Consider the following 19,580-nt stretch of genomic DNA (forward strand, 5'->3'; position numbering starts at 1 on the left):
CACCTTGTTAAAGGATTTACAAAATATACAATGAAGTATAAAATTGGTAAAGACACTTGAAAAAGACTATTAAGTCTACCTTGTGAAAGTATTTAACTGTTCCACCTATTATGATTAACCAGTGGATGATCTCTTGATCTACAACTCTAATTTGTTGGTTGAGATTCCTTTGAAGTGTAACGATCACCTTTCTATGATAGATAAATCTGTACTACTCCTTATATTGCTTGTAGGCTTCTCAATTTTCACTTATGATCTTATTATATCTTACACATTTCATATATCATCTTTTGGATGTGATATATTACATTACATATATAACAATCCAAATTATAATTCATCAAATTGGGCTATAATACAAGTTTCACCAAAATACACAAAGTCAGCTCAACTATTGGTACTTGGGTTTTGAAGACAAACTTGGTGAGGTTATGATACTCAACAACTATTGTCAACACTCAAAATTGTCACGCTCTTAGTAGATTTAGAAGCTTGATTCATACTAATTACTTCCAAGTAGTTTGAAATTTGTCAGCATTGATCACTTGGTGAACACTATGAAACTCGACATATAAATTGAATCACTTAGTTGATGTTGCAAGACTCAGTCAACACTACCACTATGAGCTCAGTATAAATTGAATCACTTGGTTGACACCTTCTAGCTTGCTCAACACTTGATTCACATCACTAATTCAATGAACTCAACAAACACTAGAGACCTTAGTTTGTACTATGTAACTCGGTAAATGCTATGAAGCTTAGTTTGTACTAATATGCATCAAATTGGTAGATACTTCTTGGTGTGAACTGAATACTAATTTTGGAACTCAATAGCAACTATAGAACTTGGTAGAATCTGAATTACTTAGTTAACATTGTAAACTGTATAACAAAAATAAAGAAATTTTATATAAAGCTTTTCCAACATTCAATGAATAGATAGATGAAATCCTTTTCATATGGCATTAACTATTTTTAACAATTAGCTGAAATACCCATAACCATATCAATGATCTTCTAAAAATAACTAGTTTAATGATTAACTAAAAATAACTATACCCATGATCATTTGAAATAACTAGATTATAATTAACTAAAAATATCTAAATTAATGATCAACTTAAATAATTAGATTAATGATTAATTGGAAATAACTATTTGCATGATCATCTAAAATAACTAGATAAACGATTAACTAAAAATATCTTAATTAATGATCAACTAAAATAACTAGATTAATGATGAACTAAAAGTAACAGTATCAATGATCAACTAAAATAACTAAGTTATTGATTAAATTTCTTTTCTATATACAAGTAAGTAAATTCTTATCAAGAAAAGAAGAAAAGAAATATACAAGTATATTAACATAGGCTTAACCTCCCAACCTTGGACCATACTTATCCCTACACAATATATTAAATTAGAAAGGCCTTCCCTACCTTAGTATTAGGCTTGGGATGTTCTTAGTCTAGCCACCTCAACATCCTGGTGATTAGAATGTTCGTATAGTTATGAAATAGACACATCTGCATAATTGGCACAATAGACATCAAGTGATCAATAGATGAAAAACATGCCTTTAAACTACCTTGGCCAAGGATTTATGATGGGTTCAATGACCTAATCACTACCACTCAACTTGATAATAGGAAACATTTGTTGGGATGAGCATGAGCTATTAAGTTTGGTTAATTTATTTATTTAATCATATTCGATTCCACTTCTACATTCTTGCAAATTCATTCCACCTTTTCACCTTTACATGGCTATACAACCAGTGAATCCTAGGTGTTTGGAAATTCTAAGCAATCTCTTCTATGCATAAATTCTAAAAGGATTCATGAATATTATAAACTTCCAACATTTCACAATCTGGAATTACATGATTAAATTTTAAAGAAAGAAATTTGAAACAATTATCATTTGATTTCAAAGTCTATTGGCAAGTATATTTTATGATTCCATACTATAGACACTTCACTATGCTTATTGGTAAGAAACTCCTTACTTTTAAATGAGGATAAACTATAGCTATAGCTATGGCAATTGATTTGTAAAAAATTAAAATGGAATAACAATAGCTAGAATGCTTATCACATGACCTAATATATATTTGGAACTGACTGAAGTCTTGCAAATTGAATGGAAATAAACTCTTCTTCAATTGTTGTAGATGTAACCAAAGTGCAATGAAGACTTAAATCCTCAGCATGAATAGAACATATACAACATGTATTGTAATGGCACTATTATGAAATGGGAAAAGGGTTTCAATGGTCTTGCAGGTATTCGACAGATGTGTAGTAGAGTATTGATTAGGAACGGAGCCACAATAAGCATGGAATGATTAGAATTTAAAAAGAATTGGGAATGAGAGTTCTTGTGTCCTTTGTCTCACCTAACTTAAAATATAAAAAGGTCTTAAAAAGACTCTTTGGCTTCCGTAACTTAAAGATTATTCGTCAATTAAAAATGCCAAGTGTTCAATTGGTTTTAACAAGAAGAAAAATAAAAAGGATGGAAGAAGAGTTGGAAGGTTATAATTCAAATATTGTTATAATTTATATTTTTATATGTACATGTAAATATATTAGTAAGGTGACATATTTTTATTATTATTATTATAATATAATGGTGCCACTTCATTTTTATATCTATATGTACGTACATACATATATATTATAATAATATGGTGAAAGATCATTTAAAATCCTGTGAGGTATGTTTTATATTTTAATTCAATTATTTTATATTTCTTAAATTATTTATATAATAGCTCGTGTAGGTCCCATAGATGTAGCCTATGTTCAAATTTTTAGGTCCTTAGTAAAGAAGTTTAAAGTCATACCTATCAATCTTGTTGACTAGACTAAGCAAGTATCCCGTTTCGATGATCTCATTTAGCAATGCTTCCCCCCTTCATCTTCTATCCTACAATCACCCATGAAAAAATTTCCACCATAATAACAATTCCATAATAATTTTCATATAAACATTTAAAAGACTTTAAATTATTAACCATAATTTCAAAATCAAGGAACTGCTAAACATCATATAACAATTAATGGTTAATGACCATCTTCATTAACAATTAATACAATGGATATAAATAACTACCTACTTCACATGATCATGAAAGAAAAATATGTTAAATCTAATGACTATGAGCAAGTTTAAAATTAGGTCAAAATTTTGAGGTGTAACATACCCTCCCCCTTAAAAAATTTCATCATCCCTGATGAATATCACACCAAAATTTGAAACAATATCTAATCATATTAATTTAAGAAAAGAAATGTTCAAGTTCTAGCCCTAGAGAAAATATGAGGGTATTTTTGAAAGATTTTGTGATAATCTTCCCAAGTGACATTATCCTTTGTATACTAATCCCACTAGGCCTTGCATTGAGTCACCTCCCAATTTCCTAAGCATAGCTTACACACCTCGAGTATTTTGAGTGGTTCTATTTCTACCACTGCTGGTTCTTGCACCTATAATAGGTTCCAATCAAATATATGATCATGATGAGTAATGTATTTCTTAACGTATGACACATGGAAGACGTAATGCATCTTGGCAAGGGTTGGTGGTAAAGTAATTTTGTAAGCTACTAGATTCACAACTTAGAATATTTCAAAGGGTCCCACATACCTTGGGGCTAGCTTGGCATTCTTAACAACCTAATAGTACTCTTCTGAGGTTTTACTCTTAATAGTACCTTTTCTCCCACTGAGAATTCCCTAAGTATTCTTTTTGCATCTACATAACTTTTCTATTTGTCATTGGATTCCTTCATGTTGGAATATTTTTAGAATAACTTTGGGGGGGGGGGATGAATCAGTTATCCAAGGTCCAAATGTATAAATAAAACTTCTCATAGCTTAGTGAACCCATAAAAATTTTTGATGTATACATCCATAAGATTATGTAATCACTTAAAACTTGTAGGTTACTGTCAAATCAACTTATAGAAATGTAAACATGAAACATAACAGATTCATCAAAACACTTGACATAATGATTTACATGAAAACCTAATTTGGAAAAAATCCACTAGTAACATGCTTCTCTTTTTCACTCTTCTGAAGTGATGCCCTGTGAAAGGCCAACCCTATTAAAGGTTATAATACACACTATTAAATGTGACTTTGTTAAAGGATTTCAATCATCCTGTTAGGAGTGATCCTTCTTAGAGGACTTTAGAACATTCGCTTGGAATGTCACTCAATTAAAGGATTTACAAATGACTATTAGGTCAACCTTAATCCAAAGGATTTACTCTAGACTAATATAATTATTAGAGAGTAACAGTAAGACTTGATCTAATAACAACTTACAACTCCATTTTTAGATTACAGATCTCTATTTTAGTCCTCTATTCTGCTTGGCCTTCATTCATTTTAGTTCCAATAGATTGTTCACCCTTTAAGCATTCATACCCTTAAGCCTTCTTTCTTAACATGCCAATGCATACTCTTCTCTTAGATCACTTGATGAAGCAAAACCCTTCACTCCTTATCTTCCTTAGGTTCTTGCACATAATAACATTTTTTTCTGACCAACCATTCATATAAATAGGAAATTAAGATCTTTTTCTACTCATTTTCTATCATCCAATTTAGGGTTAGGATGGATTAGGTAGGATATAATGAATCTACCTCACATTTCATATCTCTTTTATAGAATTATCATTGAATCCTTTTTGAATTCACCTAAAAATGGTTTACCTTGAATTTTTTGCCACTAACTCATCAACCTTATCTTCCACCTAGTTCACACATTCCAAGAAAACAAACTTTTTGGCTCAAATCTATTAATTTCATGATCTTTTAAATAATGTAACCACTCGACATTATCTAGCTTCTAATGCTCAACACACAGTACATTTCTCATCATCCTCTATGAAATTACTCAGTATGGAATAAAGTTTATTCGTGCTCGACATCGACATCAATTAAACTTTACTTGGCACCTACTATTTTTCTCAGCATACACTAGAATAAACTTTTACTCAGCTTTGACTTATTTTTTGTTCGTCTTGCACTAACTTTGGTCGGCACCTACTATCCACTCGATCAAGCTTAGTAGATAAAATTTGTGTAACTTTTTCTTTTAAACTTTCTTAGTGTAACCAACCTTTGTAACCTTAAGTAGATTATCAATGCATCATGTTACCACTATCTTAACTAATTCTTGTACTTCTTTACATAATCATAACTCAACCTTTCCTCATCATCAATCAAATAAGTGATAGTACTTAAATTATATAAGCAATTTTCTTACCAACAAATAGAAATTTTGACATTAGTGACAAAACAATGACTGAAGCATATTGGTCAGACTTGTATCAATCTATTCTCAACAATATCTCTCTTTGATAGTCTTCTTCAATATATTTTCAACGATCTCCCTCTTTGGCATTGACGGCAAACAAAATTGATCAACCAAATTGACTAGGTTAAAAATAGTAAGACAATACCAAAAAGAAAATAGTTCCTTGTTCTAAAATCTCTCCCTCTACCAACAACTTCCATCTTCTGAGTAGGTTACAAAATTCTTCCTTATAATTCCCTTTGAATTTCTTCTTGCTATATCTCCCTCTTACTAGGCAGATGTTGGGATTTCTCCTTCTTTATTCTTTTGATCAATAACTATCTCCTCATAATGCTTGTATTATCCTTGATCAACCAATATCATCAATTATCTCTGTTAGTAATTATACTAGGTTGATCAACAATTATCTCTCTCTTTGACAACAATGCCAAAGACTTAATATCTTAACATGCAAACATAAGATTTTTTAGTTTCTTTAGTTTCTCCATCTATCACCTTACTTGTGACTAATTTTGAAGTTTTAGCTCTTTGGTTACTTTATGAAGCTCCTAAAGTAAGATCCTCTACATAAATTTGTAGTATTGAAAGGGAACTTGTTTGATGCAAGACACACTTTTTTTTACTTAGATAGCCTTTGATAGGGGTATCACGCCTAGTTTACCTCTTAGATACTCATGAGCATCCTTAGGTAATGCTTTTGTGAAGATATCAACAATTTGTTCTTTTGCATTGACATATTCCATCTTCACCTCTTTATCATTAACTAATTCTCTCAAGTAATGATATTTTATTGCAATGTGCTTAGTCTTTGTGTGCATCATAGGATTCTTTGATATATTGATAGCACTTGTATTATCATAATAAAGTGTTACTGGCTTTTTGATCTCTTCCTTCATTCCTTTGAAGCTATTTGATCTATACAATGTTTTTACAATTTATAGCAACAACAACATATTCAACTTCAGTAATAGATTGTCAAGTGTAATTTTATTTCTTACTAGTCCATGTAACCAACCTCTTGCCTAAGAAAAATGTTCCTCCAATGGTGCTCTTTCGATCATCAATGTTTCTAGCCCAATCAACATCAATATAAGCTCTTAATTCAAAATTTTTATTTTTCTTATATTATAGATCATAATCCTCTATTCCTTTCAGATATATTATTATTCTCTTTACAACCATCAAATGATTCTCCTTGGGATTAGTAAAAAATGTTGCAACTCTCCCTATAGATAATGCAATGTTAGGTTTTCTATGTACTACATATTGTAATTTTCCAATCATCGACCTATACAATGTTTGATTCACCTTAGCTAAATCATCATTCTTTGACAATTTGTGTCTTGTCACCATAGGTTTACTTACTAGTTTTGAATCCTCTAATCCAAAAAAATTTAGTATTTCTTTGACATATTTTGTCCGAGTGATGTATATACCATATTTTATTTGATATACTTGTAATCCCACAAAGAATTTGATTTCTCCAAACATAGACATTTCAAATTCTTGCTTTATTTCATTTGCAAAAGCTTTACATAAAGCATCTTGACCTTCAAATATGATATCATCAACAAAAATTTTAGATAACAAAATACCTTTGCCTTTTTCTGTCTTTATATATAGATTGTTGTTATCACCAGTCCTTTCAAATCCAATCTTCAAAAGATGCTTATGAAGTCTCTCCTACCATGCTCTTGGTGCTTGTTTCAAACCATATAGAGCTTTGTGTAATTTACATACCATATTCTTATTGTTAACATCAACAAAACCTTCTAGCTATTCTATAAACTTATTCCTCTAATATGCCATTCAAAAATATAGATTTAACATCCATTTGGTAAACTTTGAAACCTTTGTATTTAGAATAAGCAAGTAATGTTCTTACTCCTAATCTAGCAATAGGGGCAAATGTCTCTCTATAGTCAATTCCTTCTTCTTGTGCATATTCTTTGTAGACTAATCTTTCCTTGTTCCTTGTGACTTCACCTTTTCATCTAGCTTGTTTCTAAATATGCACTTGGTGCCAATCACATTTTTGTCTTCTAGTCTAGGAATTAGAGACCATGTTTTGTTTTTCTCAATTTGGTCAATCTCTTCTTCCATGGCTTTACTCTATTCTACATCTTCTAATGCATCTCTCACTAATTTAGGTTCATTCTCAGCAAACATGTATCACTTTTCAATCTATTTCTTGTCATTGGTCTTGCATCTTTATCTCCAATAATTTGTGTAGTAAGATGATGTCTTTTTACATATTTGGACAATCTAGGTTCAGCTCTAGTTTCTTCAATTTGTCTTTTAGCTTTAGAGTCATTTTGTACATCTCTATTTGGTAACTCAACATTAATCTCATAATTTGAATGTGCTTCAAGTCCATTCTATAACTCGGCATCTGAATGTAGCCTAGTTCCTAAATGAAACTTGATACTCATAGCGTGTGACTCAGTAGTCACTGAGACTTGCTATTGGTTTGTAGCTTGATTTGAATCATCTTCTTTAGCAGACATACCTTCATAAGAGTATACAAATGATTTGTATTATTCTAGTTGTTTCATAAGTTTAGCCTCATGCAATTTTGTATATTCATCAAAGTTCACATTTGCACTTTCCACAACTTTGTTAGTGTTTTTATTCAAACACTTATAAGCCTTACTTCTTGTGGAATGTCCTAAAAATATACCTTCTTCACTTTTTGCATCTAGTTTACCATTCCTGAGGTCTTTAAGAATGTGACACTTGCTTCCAAATAACTTAAAGTATTTTACATTGGATGAGTATCCATACCATAATTCAAAAGGTATTGAAGGAGTACATATCTTGACTTGTACTTGGTTCAAGGTATAGACAACTATACTTACAACTTCTCTCTAGTATCTCAAAGAAACATTTTTCTCCATCATGAGTGTCATAGCATAGTCTATTACTGATCTATTTCTTCTTTCAGCAATTTCATTTTGTGGATAGGTTCTAGGGGTAGATGTATGTATATTTGATGTGAATTCTCCTCCTTAGTTAGATCTTAATAACTTTCAAATTTTACCTATTTCCTTGTCAACTCTTCCTAACTACCACTTAAACATTTAGAAAGCATTTTATTTCTATTTCAAAAATATAAGTATCATCATTCTATAATAATTATCAATAAACAACATAAGATACTTATCTCCTTTTTAGCTTTGCACTTGAATTGTTCCACAAAAATCATTATGAACAACCTCTAATATTTCTTTAGAGGTATAAGTTTTACTCTTAAAACTTGACTTTGTCTTTTTGCCTAGACATTATATTATTAGGCTTATTTAACTTAGGCAAACCTCTAACCTTTCTTATGTTACTAATATTAACCAAGTTATCAAAATTGACATGACATAACCTTTTGTGCCACAACCATACATCATCAAAATTTACAACTAGACAAGTAGCATCTTCTATATCAAGATAGAATAGATTACTCCTATTTTGATCACCTTTTCCAATCAATCTTCAATTTGTGTCATATATCTTGGAAGCCTTGTTTTTAAACTCATCCTTACATCCCAAATTATTCAATTGTGACACACTCAAAAGATTATAGTTAAGTCCTTCAACATAGTAATCATTGTCACATAAAATATTATCTGTGAGCTTGATAGAACCTTTTCCTTTTATCAAACATGGTGCATCATTACAAAACCTTACACTATTTCAATCATAACAATTCAAGGTAATAAACTTATTTTTTTCTCTGGTCATGTGATGTGAAAACCCACTATCAATGATCCATCTCTCATTCTTGTTTATAAAAATCACAAGTGCAGTTGCCTCATCTTCATCAGATTCATCCTTCATTGCAACATACACTACTTCATCATCATGTTCATTAGACTCATCTTTTTTTTTCCTCTTTAGCAATGTAGCATGACTTTTTGCCTTTGTCTTTATAGTCCTTTCTATCTTCATCTCTCCTACTTTTGTACTAGTCACCACCTCTATAGTTCTTCTTCTCTAGACATCTAGTAGCAATATGACCTACCTCATTGCAATTGAAACAAATGATAGGTAATTTACCTTTGAACTTACCTTTACCTTTGTGGAATCTTATAGCTGTTCTACATCCTCCTTATCTATATCACTATCACTAGACACATACTTTATCATTTTTCCTTCTTCATCTCATTAGGTTCCTTCAATGACACTTTATCTTTGAAAGTAGATTTAATATTCTCAAGTTTTTAATTATCAAAGTTAGATAGCTCAAAAGTAGTGAGTCTACCTACCAGACCTTCAAGTGATAGATCATTTCCTAGTATGCATCTTAGTTCTTGAATTGGAGAAACTCTAATAGCATACATAGGTAGTAGTGTTCTCAAGACTTTACTTAGCATAGTATCATCATCAATTTTACCATTAGCTCCTCTTATTGAATTAACAACTTCTTTTATCCTTGCAACATATTGAGCAATATTTTCACCTTCTTCCATTCTCATATCATCAAACTTACCTCTAAGACTTTCAACTTTGGCTCTATGAACATTAGTGTCTCCTCCATAGATGGTGGCTAAGGAATCCCACATTTTCTTTGCACTATCAAGGCCTTTGATATCATCAAATTTGGCATAACTTAGGGTAGAGTCAATCTCCAACATTGCCTGATCATGTTGTTTCTTCTTTTTCATATCCTTAATAGTTGGGGCTCCAATAGGGTCAACATGCTCAATAGTAATGGTAGATTGTGCATGATCTCCAAGTCCTCCAAGGTGTAGCTTCATCAAACTCTGCTATGCACAAATGTTATCTCTATTGAGCTTTGGTACTTCTCTTTTTGACATCTTGATCTTTATGCTTATAGTACCTTCAAACTAGTCCTCTTAAGAAGATGGCTCTGATACCAATTGTTGGAATACTTTTAGAATAATTTGGGGGGGGGGGGGGGGAATCAGTTATCCAAGGTCCAAATGTATAAATAGAACTTTTCATAGCTTAGTGAACCCAAAAATAATTTCATGCATCCATCCATAAGATTATGCAATCACTTAAAACTTGTAGATTACTATCAAATCAACTTGCAAAAATGTAAACATGAAACATAATAGATTCATCAACACACTTAACAAAATGATTTACATGGAAACCCAATTTGAGAAAAAACCACCAGTAACATGCTACTCTTTTTTCACTCTTTTGACGTGATGCCTTGTGAAATGCCTACCTTATTAAAGTTTACAATGCACACTATGAAATGTGACCAGGTTAAAGGATTTCAATCACCCTATTAGGAGTGAGCCTTGTTAAAGGACTTTAGACCATTCACTTAGAATGCCACCTAGTTAAAGGATTTACAAATGACTGTTAGGTCAACCTTAATCCAAAGGATTTACCCTAGACTATTACAATTATTAGTGAGTAACAGTGAGGCTTGATCTAATAACAACTTACAACTTGATTTGTAGATTATAGATCTCTATTTTAGTCCTTCATTCTACTTGGGCTTCATACATTTTAGTTCTAATAGCTTGTTCACACTTCAAGCATTCATACCCTTAAGCCTTCTTGCTTAACATGCTAATGTAGACTCTTCTCTTAGGTCACTTAAAGAAGCAAAACCCTTGGCTCCTTGTCTTCCTTAGGTTTTCACACATAAAAACATTTCCTTCTAACCATCCATTCCTATAAATAGGAAATTAAGATCTTTTTCTACTCATTTTCTATCATCCAATTTAGGGTTAGGATGGATTAGGTAGGATACAATGTATCTACCCCATGTTCCATATCTCTTCTAGAGACTTCTTGAATCCTTTTTGAATTTTTCTAAAAATAGTTTACCTTGAATTTTGTACCACTAGCTCATCATCCTTATCTTTCACTTGGTTCACACATTCCAAGAAAACAAAGTTGTTGGCTCAAATCCATCAATTTCATGATCTTTTAAATAATGTAGTCACTTGACATTATCTAGCTTCTAATGCTCAAGACACACTGCATTGTTCAACATCTTCTATGAAATTACTCAACATGAACTAAAGTTTACTAGTGCTTGGCATCAATTAAACTTTACTTTGCATACACTATAATAAAGTTTTACTTGTCTCCAAATTATTTTCTACCTGGCTTGCATTGACTTTTCTCAGTACCTACTATCCACTCGATCAAGCTTAGCAAACAAACTCTGTGTAACTTGTTCTTCTAAATTTTTTTAGTGTAACCAACCTTTGTAACCTTAAGTAGATTATCAATACATCATGTTATCACTATCTTAACTAATTCTTGTACTTCTTTACATAATCATAACTCAACCTTTCCTCTAGGTGCTATTGTTACATCTTTTGATTAATCTTCTTTGTCAATCAAATAAGTGATAGCACTTAAATCACATAAGCAGTTGGCTTGCCAACAAATAACAAGGTTGAGATTAGTGACAAAATAATGATTGAAGCATATTGATCATACTTGTATCAATTTGTTCTCAATAGTCTCCCTCTTCGATAGTCTTCTTCAATCTATTTTCGACATTCCAATCTTTGAGTAATCTAGATTATTTATTCTTCCATTTCCTTAAACATCTCAGGCCCAACAATAATTCTATCTTCTAATTGATAGGAATTCTTATAAGAAAATTCTACCAAAGGTAAATGTGTTTCCTACTGATATTGCCAACCCATATAAATAAACTCTCAAAAGATTTTCTAATACCTAGCTTACTCTTTTTGTTTGACCATTTGTCTTAAAATGATAACTTGAAATGATTTTTAGTTTAGTACATAGTGTTGAGAATAACATTTGGCAAAATTTAGAAGTTATCCTAGTATCCCTATTTGAAATAATTTTCTCTAGAACTCCATGCAACCAAAAAATTTCTTTTATGAATTTATGAGCAATTTCTAGTGCTCCATCAGTTAGATTTCTTGGTATAAAATGAGAAACTTTTGTCAGTTTATCAACTACTACTAGAATGGTATTGTGTTAATTTCATCTCATAGGTAATCCTTTTACAAAATCCATGGAAATTATTTGCTATTTCCATTCTGGTACTTCATTTGGGTGCAAAAGACTCGTTGGGTATCGATGTTTTTCTTTTACTCTTTGGCATTCTAAGCATCCTGCCATAAACTCTATTATCTCCATTTTCATTCCTTTCCAAAGATATAGAGGTTTTATATTTGACAACATTTTAGTTACCCAAGGTGTCTTGAATATGGAGTTGAATGAGATTCTTCTAGAATCATTCTTCGAAGTTCAGTTTGGTTGGGTAAGTGAATCCTATTATGATATCTTAACAATCCATCCTCTTCTAGCATGAATTTTGAATACTTGGAATGCTATGGGTCCATAATGAGAGCTAGGATGACCTCTACAAAAAATTCATCATGCTCTAGATGCTATAAAATTTGGAACTTTAATTTGAAATTCATAGTAGCCACTATAGAAATGTGCCTCCTCCTACTTAAGGCATCTGCTCCTTTGTTTTCCTTTCCCTTCATATAACTCATGTCAAATTCATATTCTACTAAAAATTCTAGCCATCTTCTATGTCTAGCATCTAGATTTGGTTAAGTGAAAATATATTTCAGGATGTGATGATTGGATCATAGTTCAAAAGGTTTTCCAATCAAGTCATGTCTCCACATTTGAAGAGTATCAACAATAGCTACTAATTCTAGATCATGAGGGGCATAATTCTACCCATAATTCTTCAATTTTCTAGATCTGTATGCAATTATTTTCTCATCTTGCATTAGCACACCTCTTACTCCTTCTCTCAATTCATATGTTATAACAATGAATTTCTTTTATGGGTCAGGTACTCTTAGTATGGGTGATGTGGTTAACTTTTCCTTCAAGTATTCAAATGTTGATTGACATTTTTCTATCCATACAAATTTCCTTCCCTTTCTCTGAAGTGATGTAATCAGGTAAGCTATTTTGGAGAAGTTCCTGACAGGCTTCCTATAGAAGCTTGCCAATCCCATGAAACTTCTAACATCTGTGACATTTTTAGGTAGAGGTCATTCCTTAATTGCTTTGATTTTTGTTGGCTCTACAACTATTCCCTAAGCTGATGTAATGTGCCTTAAATACTAAATTTCCTTTTGATAGAAAGTGCACTTAGACAATTTCCATATAATTTATGTTCTCTTAGCCTTTTAAAACTTTTTCCAAATGTTCTTGATGTTCTTCCTCATTCTTTGAATAGATTAGAATATCATGTATAAAGACCAACACAAACTTATCGAGGCAATCTTCGAATATGCTATTCATTAAGTTCATAAAATCTGTTGGAGTATTAGTTAACCCAAAAGGTGCCTCAAATCAATTTTTGAAAATATTTTTGTGCCTTTCATTTGATCGAAAAGGTCATCAATTCTAGAAAGTGGATACCATTTCTTGATGATAACCTAATTGAACATTCTATAATCTATGCATAATCTCATGGTTCTGTCCTTCATAACAAAAAGTATTGGGGCTCCCCATGGTGAAACACTAGGCTAGATTAGTTTCTTATTTAAAATATCCTATAATTGTATTTGCAACTCCATTAATTATATGGTAGTCATTTGATATGGTGCTCGAGAAATAGGTTTTTCTCCTGATATCAAATCTACAGTAGAATCAAATACTTTGGACTATGGTACACTGGGGAGTTCTTCAAGGAACACATCTTGATAATTCTTTAGATAGGGATATTTTTCTTCAAAAGATTCTTTTAAATTTTTTCTAATTTCCCCATCTTTAAAAATGTAGTCATCTCCATATGTGGTGTTTATAAGATCTATCATGTCTTCAACTCTTACTGCAAAAATTTCACATCCTTTTCTTCCATATCTCTTAACTTGCATGACAGATATCTATTTTGTTTTAATTTCATGTTTAATCCCTATAATGCTTTTATATTTTCCTTGGTCATCCAAATAATCTACAATTTTGGAAAGACAATCCACCTTGGCCTTATGCTCACTAAGCCAATTAATGCCTATAATAATGTTGCAAGACCCAAGAGGTGCTACATACAAATCCAATTCAGTGGAGAAATTTGGAAAATCAACTTGAGCCTCAAACAAACACTACTTTATCTTAACCCTTGACTAGTTTGCATATTTGACTATCCATGGTTTTTTCATAAAACTAGATCTCTTTGGAAATCTACTTAATAGTTTAGGTGATATAAAACATTCAAAAGCTCTAGTATCAATTAAAATAGAGATAGGGTTCTTGTAGATCTTACCCAGAGTTTCAATCAAGCCTATCTATTGTTCTGCTAGTCTATTATCTATGGTTACATGGATTCTTTGTTGATAAACATGTTTTTTTTGTGGAAGAGGTGGTCGGTGTAGCTAATTGGTGTTGGGCTTGATGGGGCATTTTCTAACATAATGATCTCCCCCACAATTGTAACATTGTGAAGGTGGCCCCTTATTTTCATTACTCTTATTATTTTCACTTGTATTGAAAATAATTTTAAAATCCTTGACGTTGTTTCCTTTTGCTTTTGGCTTTCTATAATTGAAATCCTTAAACTATTTTTTTTGAGATCTAGTATCTGGACCTTTAGTATTCTAGTTTGTTTTCCTTTTATTATTTTGAATGGAGTCATCCTTCCTAGTTTTGTATTTTTGTCAGACAACCTTCTTTAAAGCTTCTTCTATAGTTCGAGGAGTGACAACATCAACTACTCCTCCTATTCTATTATTCAAACCCATAATGATTTTTCTCATCTTCAAATTTGTATCTTGCTGATATGGTGGTACATACTTCAGTAGTCAGGTAAATTTCTTCCAATATTTGTGTACAGTCATGTCTCCTTGCTTCAAGTTTTGGAAATATAGTAGCTTTTTGTCATAGAAGGTTTGGGGTAACCAAGAATTCCCAAAAATGGTTACAAAATTTTCCCAAGTAATTTCAGTGGTTTTAATGTTTTGCTCAAATTTGGTGTTTCCCCACCATGTAGTAGCTTATCTAATAAAATGGTATATTCACTAAACAACCTTTGAGGTTTCTAAAAATTTTCTAATTTCAAAATACTATTCCATTTTAGTTAACCAAGCTTCTACATCCTCTTTGAATTTAGAACTAAAAAACTTGGATGGTTTGAGTTTCTTAATATCTATTGACAGATTAGCCACTATTTCTTGTTTCTTTTATTTTTCAGTTTGAGTGGGTGAAGAGGTTTTATTCATATATTTGGAGACTTCTATCTCTATTCTAAGAGGAGGTGATGGTTTTGTTTCCTCATGGTTATGCCCCATCTCGACTGCCATCTCATTCATTATCCTTTCCATATCATCTAGCTTCAGTCACAGTTCTTGCAAAATCTAAAGTAACAAATTAGTAGATGATTGTGTGTTTTCACAGACCATGTCATGATCTACAACATTCTCATTTTTGTTCACTTTGTTTTTTTATTGGTTTAACCTGTGAATTTACAAAATTTATGTCAATTTATTGTATCTATATTTTTTTTAAGTGTACCTACAACAATTAAAAGAGTTTGTGAATGCATATAACACATGAATTAAACCAATTTATTTGATTAACTTAAATACTTTTTTGCTAAATTCATGGTAGCCTTATTAAAAAAATTCCTCTACTAAGGATATTTACATTATGGAATCTAATTTTTTTTTTCAGCATTTAGTCCTAACTCAAATTTGTACATATCCCACACCATCCAGGATCTATGGAAATGTAGAAGAGAGTTTCCTTGATGAGTATTCCAATTTTGAATTAGTTTGTTCCTATATGCTTCTTTATTAGGAAGAGTCCTCTTGACTCTTTCTTTCTTCATTCACTGCAATGCCTAGTTTAGGGTTTCATTATCTCTTGTCATGGAGCAACAAGTGTTGTTAAATTTTGACATGTTTTTAATTAAGAGAGGATGGGATGTTGAGCCTTCTTGCAAGGTTTTTTACATACTTGCATCTTGTACAATTATTCTAAGAATTTTTTAGGTTTACATGGAAGGTAGTGTGCCCTATTTTTAGTGTTGAACCTAGCACTCTGATACCATATGTAACAAATGGATTTTCATAACAAAAAAAAAGATAGTTTATGTAACTCTTTTCCAACATTCATTGAATAGATAATTGCTATCCTTTTCATATGACATTAACTATTTTTAAAATTTAACGGAAATAATCATAAGTATATCAATGATCTTCTGAAAATAACTATTTTAATGATTAACTAAAAAATAACTATATCCATGGTCATCTAAAATAACTGGGTTACGATTAACTAAAAATATTTGAATTGATCGTCACCTAAAATAAATAGATTAATGATTAACTAAAAATAACTATTTTCATGATCATCTGAAATAACTAGATTAACAATAAATTGAAATTATCTGAATTAATGATCAACTAAAATAACTAGATAAATGATGAATTGAAAATAACTATATCAATGATCAACTAAAATAACTAAGTTATCAATCAACTATCTTTTCTGCATACAAGTAAGTAAATGCCTATCAAGAAAAGAAGAAAAGAAACATACAAGTATCTTTTGGAGGGTTTTCAGCTAGTTGTGCAAGCCTCGACTTTTTCTAAGAGGAGAAGCATTGACATAGGCTTAACCTCCCAACCTTGGACCATACTTATCCCCACACAATCTATTGAATTAGAAAGGCCCTCCCTACCTTGAGATTGGGCTTGGGATGTTCGTAGTCCAGCCACTTGAGCAAATGGTGTTTAAATATGATGAGATGTTGGTAGATTTTGGGCATGTGAAATTTTTGGACAAAAGGATTTTATAGATGTTTCATTTAAATGAGGGTTTTAGGGGGAGCTTGCAAAAATGACCCCCTAGGTAAAAGCATACCTTACCATTGGATTTGGGTTGATGTTTCCATAAATTTTTGATATATAACATGCCCTAATTTGGCCATGTTTAGAGGAAATGAAATAATTTTTAGTTTCAGCCTGTGATGGCCATCAAATTTAATCCCATTAAAAAATTTGTCACAAAAAAATCACAGTGAAAATGGTAAAAGAACTTAGTAAAATAGCCATAACTTTCTCTCAAGATATCGGATTTCAAACTTCTTACATGCATTAGAAAGATAATTTAGAGCATTACAACTTGATGTAAGTTTGGTGATGTGATTTAGATATTTTGTCAAGTTTTAAGAATGTAAAATTCAGATGTTGTTTATTTTGAGCACAAATTAGGGCATAACTTGGGCATATAGAGTCAGATTTTGGACTTCGGTTAGTCAAAGAAAATCTCTTGGAGAGCTCTACATATTGGTTAAGATTTGTGAGGTAGGAGAATCCAGAGGTATAAGGGCAATCCTATGTCACCCAAAAAAAATGTACTTAGACTTAGTTTCTATTTCATGTCTTTACATTTTTGGATACCCATTTGAGTCAAATAAAGGTTCCAACTCTCACAGTTCCACTATCAGTGCGTTTGAAAATCCTAAAAAAATAGGAGCATGCAATTTGGCCATCATTTTGGTGACCTAAAAGGTGTAAATTGACCAGATGAATTTAATTGTGATTTAGAGCATTCCAAAAAAAGAATCAGGTCAAAAGGCCCCACGATTTGAAAGTTATTGCAGTTTTTCGAGTTTTGGAGACCCCCTAAGAATTCTTTGAAGTCAAGTTAGGGGCATTAAATGACCTTGAAAAGGGTCAAAAAATGGGGGACAAGTGGAACTTGTCCATAGGGCTATAGATCGCTTCAAGAGCTTTCTGAAAATGTAAACGGTTCATCAATCGGAGCTACAGTTCAAAAGTTATGCCTCCCAGAAGTTCGGTTACCATTTCTGGATTCTTCTAGAATTGCACCGACTTCTAACGCAACTTCCAGAACCTTCTATTTGGTTGGTGGATGCCTACTAGCACTTTCTAAAATGTACTCCTAGTCCTTAACCCTCTGGGTTCTATTTAAGGAGATTTCTGGCATTGTAAAAGGCAGTTCAGAGTGGAGTTTGAGAGGAGGTGCTAAAAGGAGAAATATTCTCCAGATTTATGCTATTTTAAGCCCTTAGGGCATGTTCTGAAGTTTATTTTCTCTGTACTATTTGTACTAGTTTATTTTCTCAGTTAATATAATTTCCCTTTTTTGTTGTGTCCATTCTGTTCTTGGGTTGTGTTCCCATCAAGTGGTATCAGAGCGGGTTTTTCTGAGTGTGTAGACAAAGCGCCGACTGTGAGGCAGTTTGCACCAGGACTGTGTGGTTGTGGGTTCGAGTTAGAAGATGCCTCCATGAAGAGAGCATGGTAGAAGGGATAGAGCTATTGATCCTGAGGAGGTTAGAGCCCTCTAGAGGCAGGTACAAGCATTGCAAGAGGAGCTTCGTAGAGGAGCAAATGTTGCCGCAGGTGACAACAGTGAGGATGACAATGAAGAGGAAGTAATGGGACTAGAAGAGGAAGTTGACAGGGAATTTCTAAATCGTATAGAGGAAAGGATTTTTAGGGTCATTACTATGTTTGGGAAAAGACCTACAATTGAAGTGGGTGTATTTTAAGGAAATCTGAAACCAGATGAGTTGATCAATTGGATCAATGAACTGGAAGAATACTTTGAGTATGAGGATATAAGGGACCCAGATAGGGTTAAGTTTGCAAAGGCCAAACTGAAAGGCCATGCCAAAATCTAGTGGCAAGAGGTTCAACTGGAAAGACTTAGAAGAGGAAAGGAGAAGATCACAAGATGGGATCGCATGGTGGACAAATTGAAGAAGCAGTTCATTCTTGTGGACTACGAGCTTGATCTATTTAAGAAGATGCATGGGTTAAAGCAAGCAGGAAGATCAGTCTAAGAATATACAGAGGAGTTTTATCGACTCTTGATTAGAGTGGGGTATGCAAAAGCAAATAAGGAGAAGGTTGCTCATTATATCAGTGGGTTGCAACCTAGCATCTAGGAGGAATTAAGTCTGGTAAGAATGACCAGCATTGAAGAAGCATACCAGTTTGCCCTATGAGTTGAAGAGAAGCTAAGTAAAAGGTTTGAAGGAAGACAAAGAGGGCACGGTCAAGGAGGAAGGGGAAGTGGTAGATCATCTGGAGGCCGCAATTAAACCCAAAAGAAAAATGAAGATGTGGGTACTAGCAGAAACCAGAGGAATGAGGGTTTCAATCGCTCCCATGATCAAGACTTTGGAAATCAAAGAGGAAGAGGTAGAGGACGTGGAAAAGGAAGAGGAGGCTTCCGTGGTACCTATTTCCATTGCAATGAAGAAGGTCATCGTGCTTTTGAATGCCCTCAATGACAAGGAAGGACAGATAGGAGAGCTAAGGGCCAAGCTAGGG

This window comes from Cupressus sempervirens, chromosome 11 (genome assembly GCF_028749045.1).
Source record: "Cupressus sempervirens isolate cs-2001-9-10 chromosome 11, ASM2874904v1, whole genome shotgun sequence".
In the NCBI taxonomy this organism is placed as follows: Eukaryota; Viridiplantae; Streptophyta; class Pinopsida; order Cupressales; family Cupressaceae; genus Cupressus; species Cupressus sempervirens.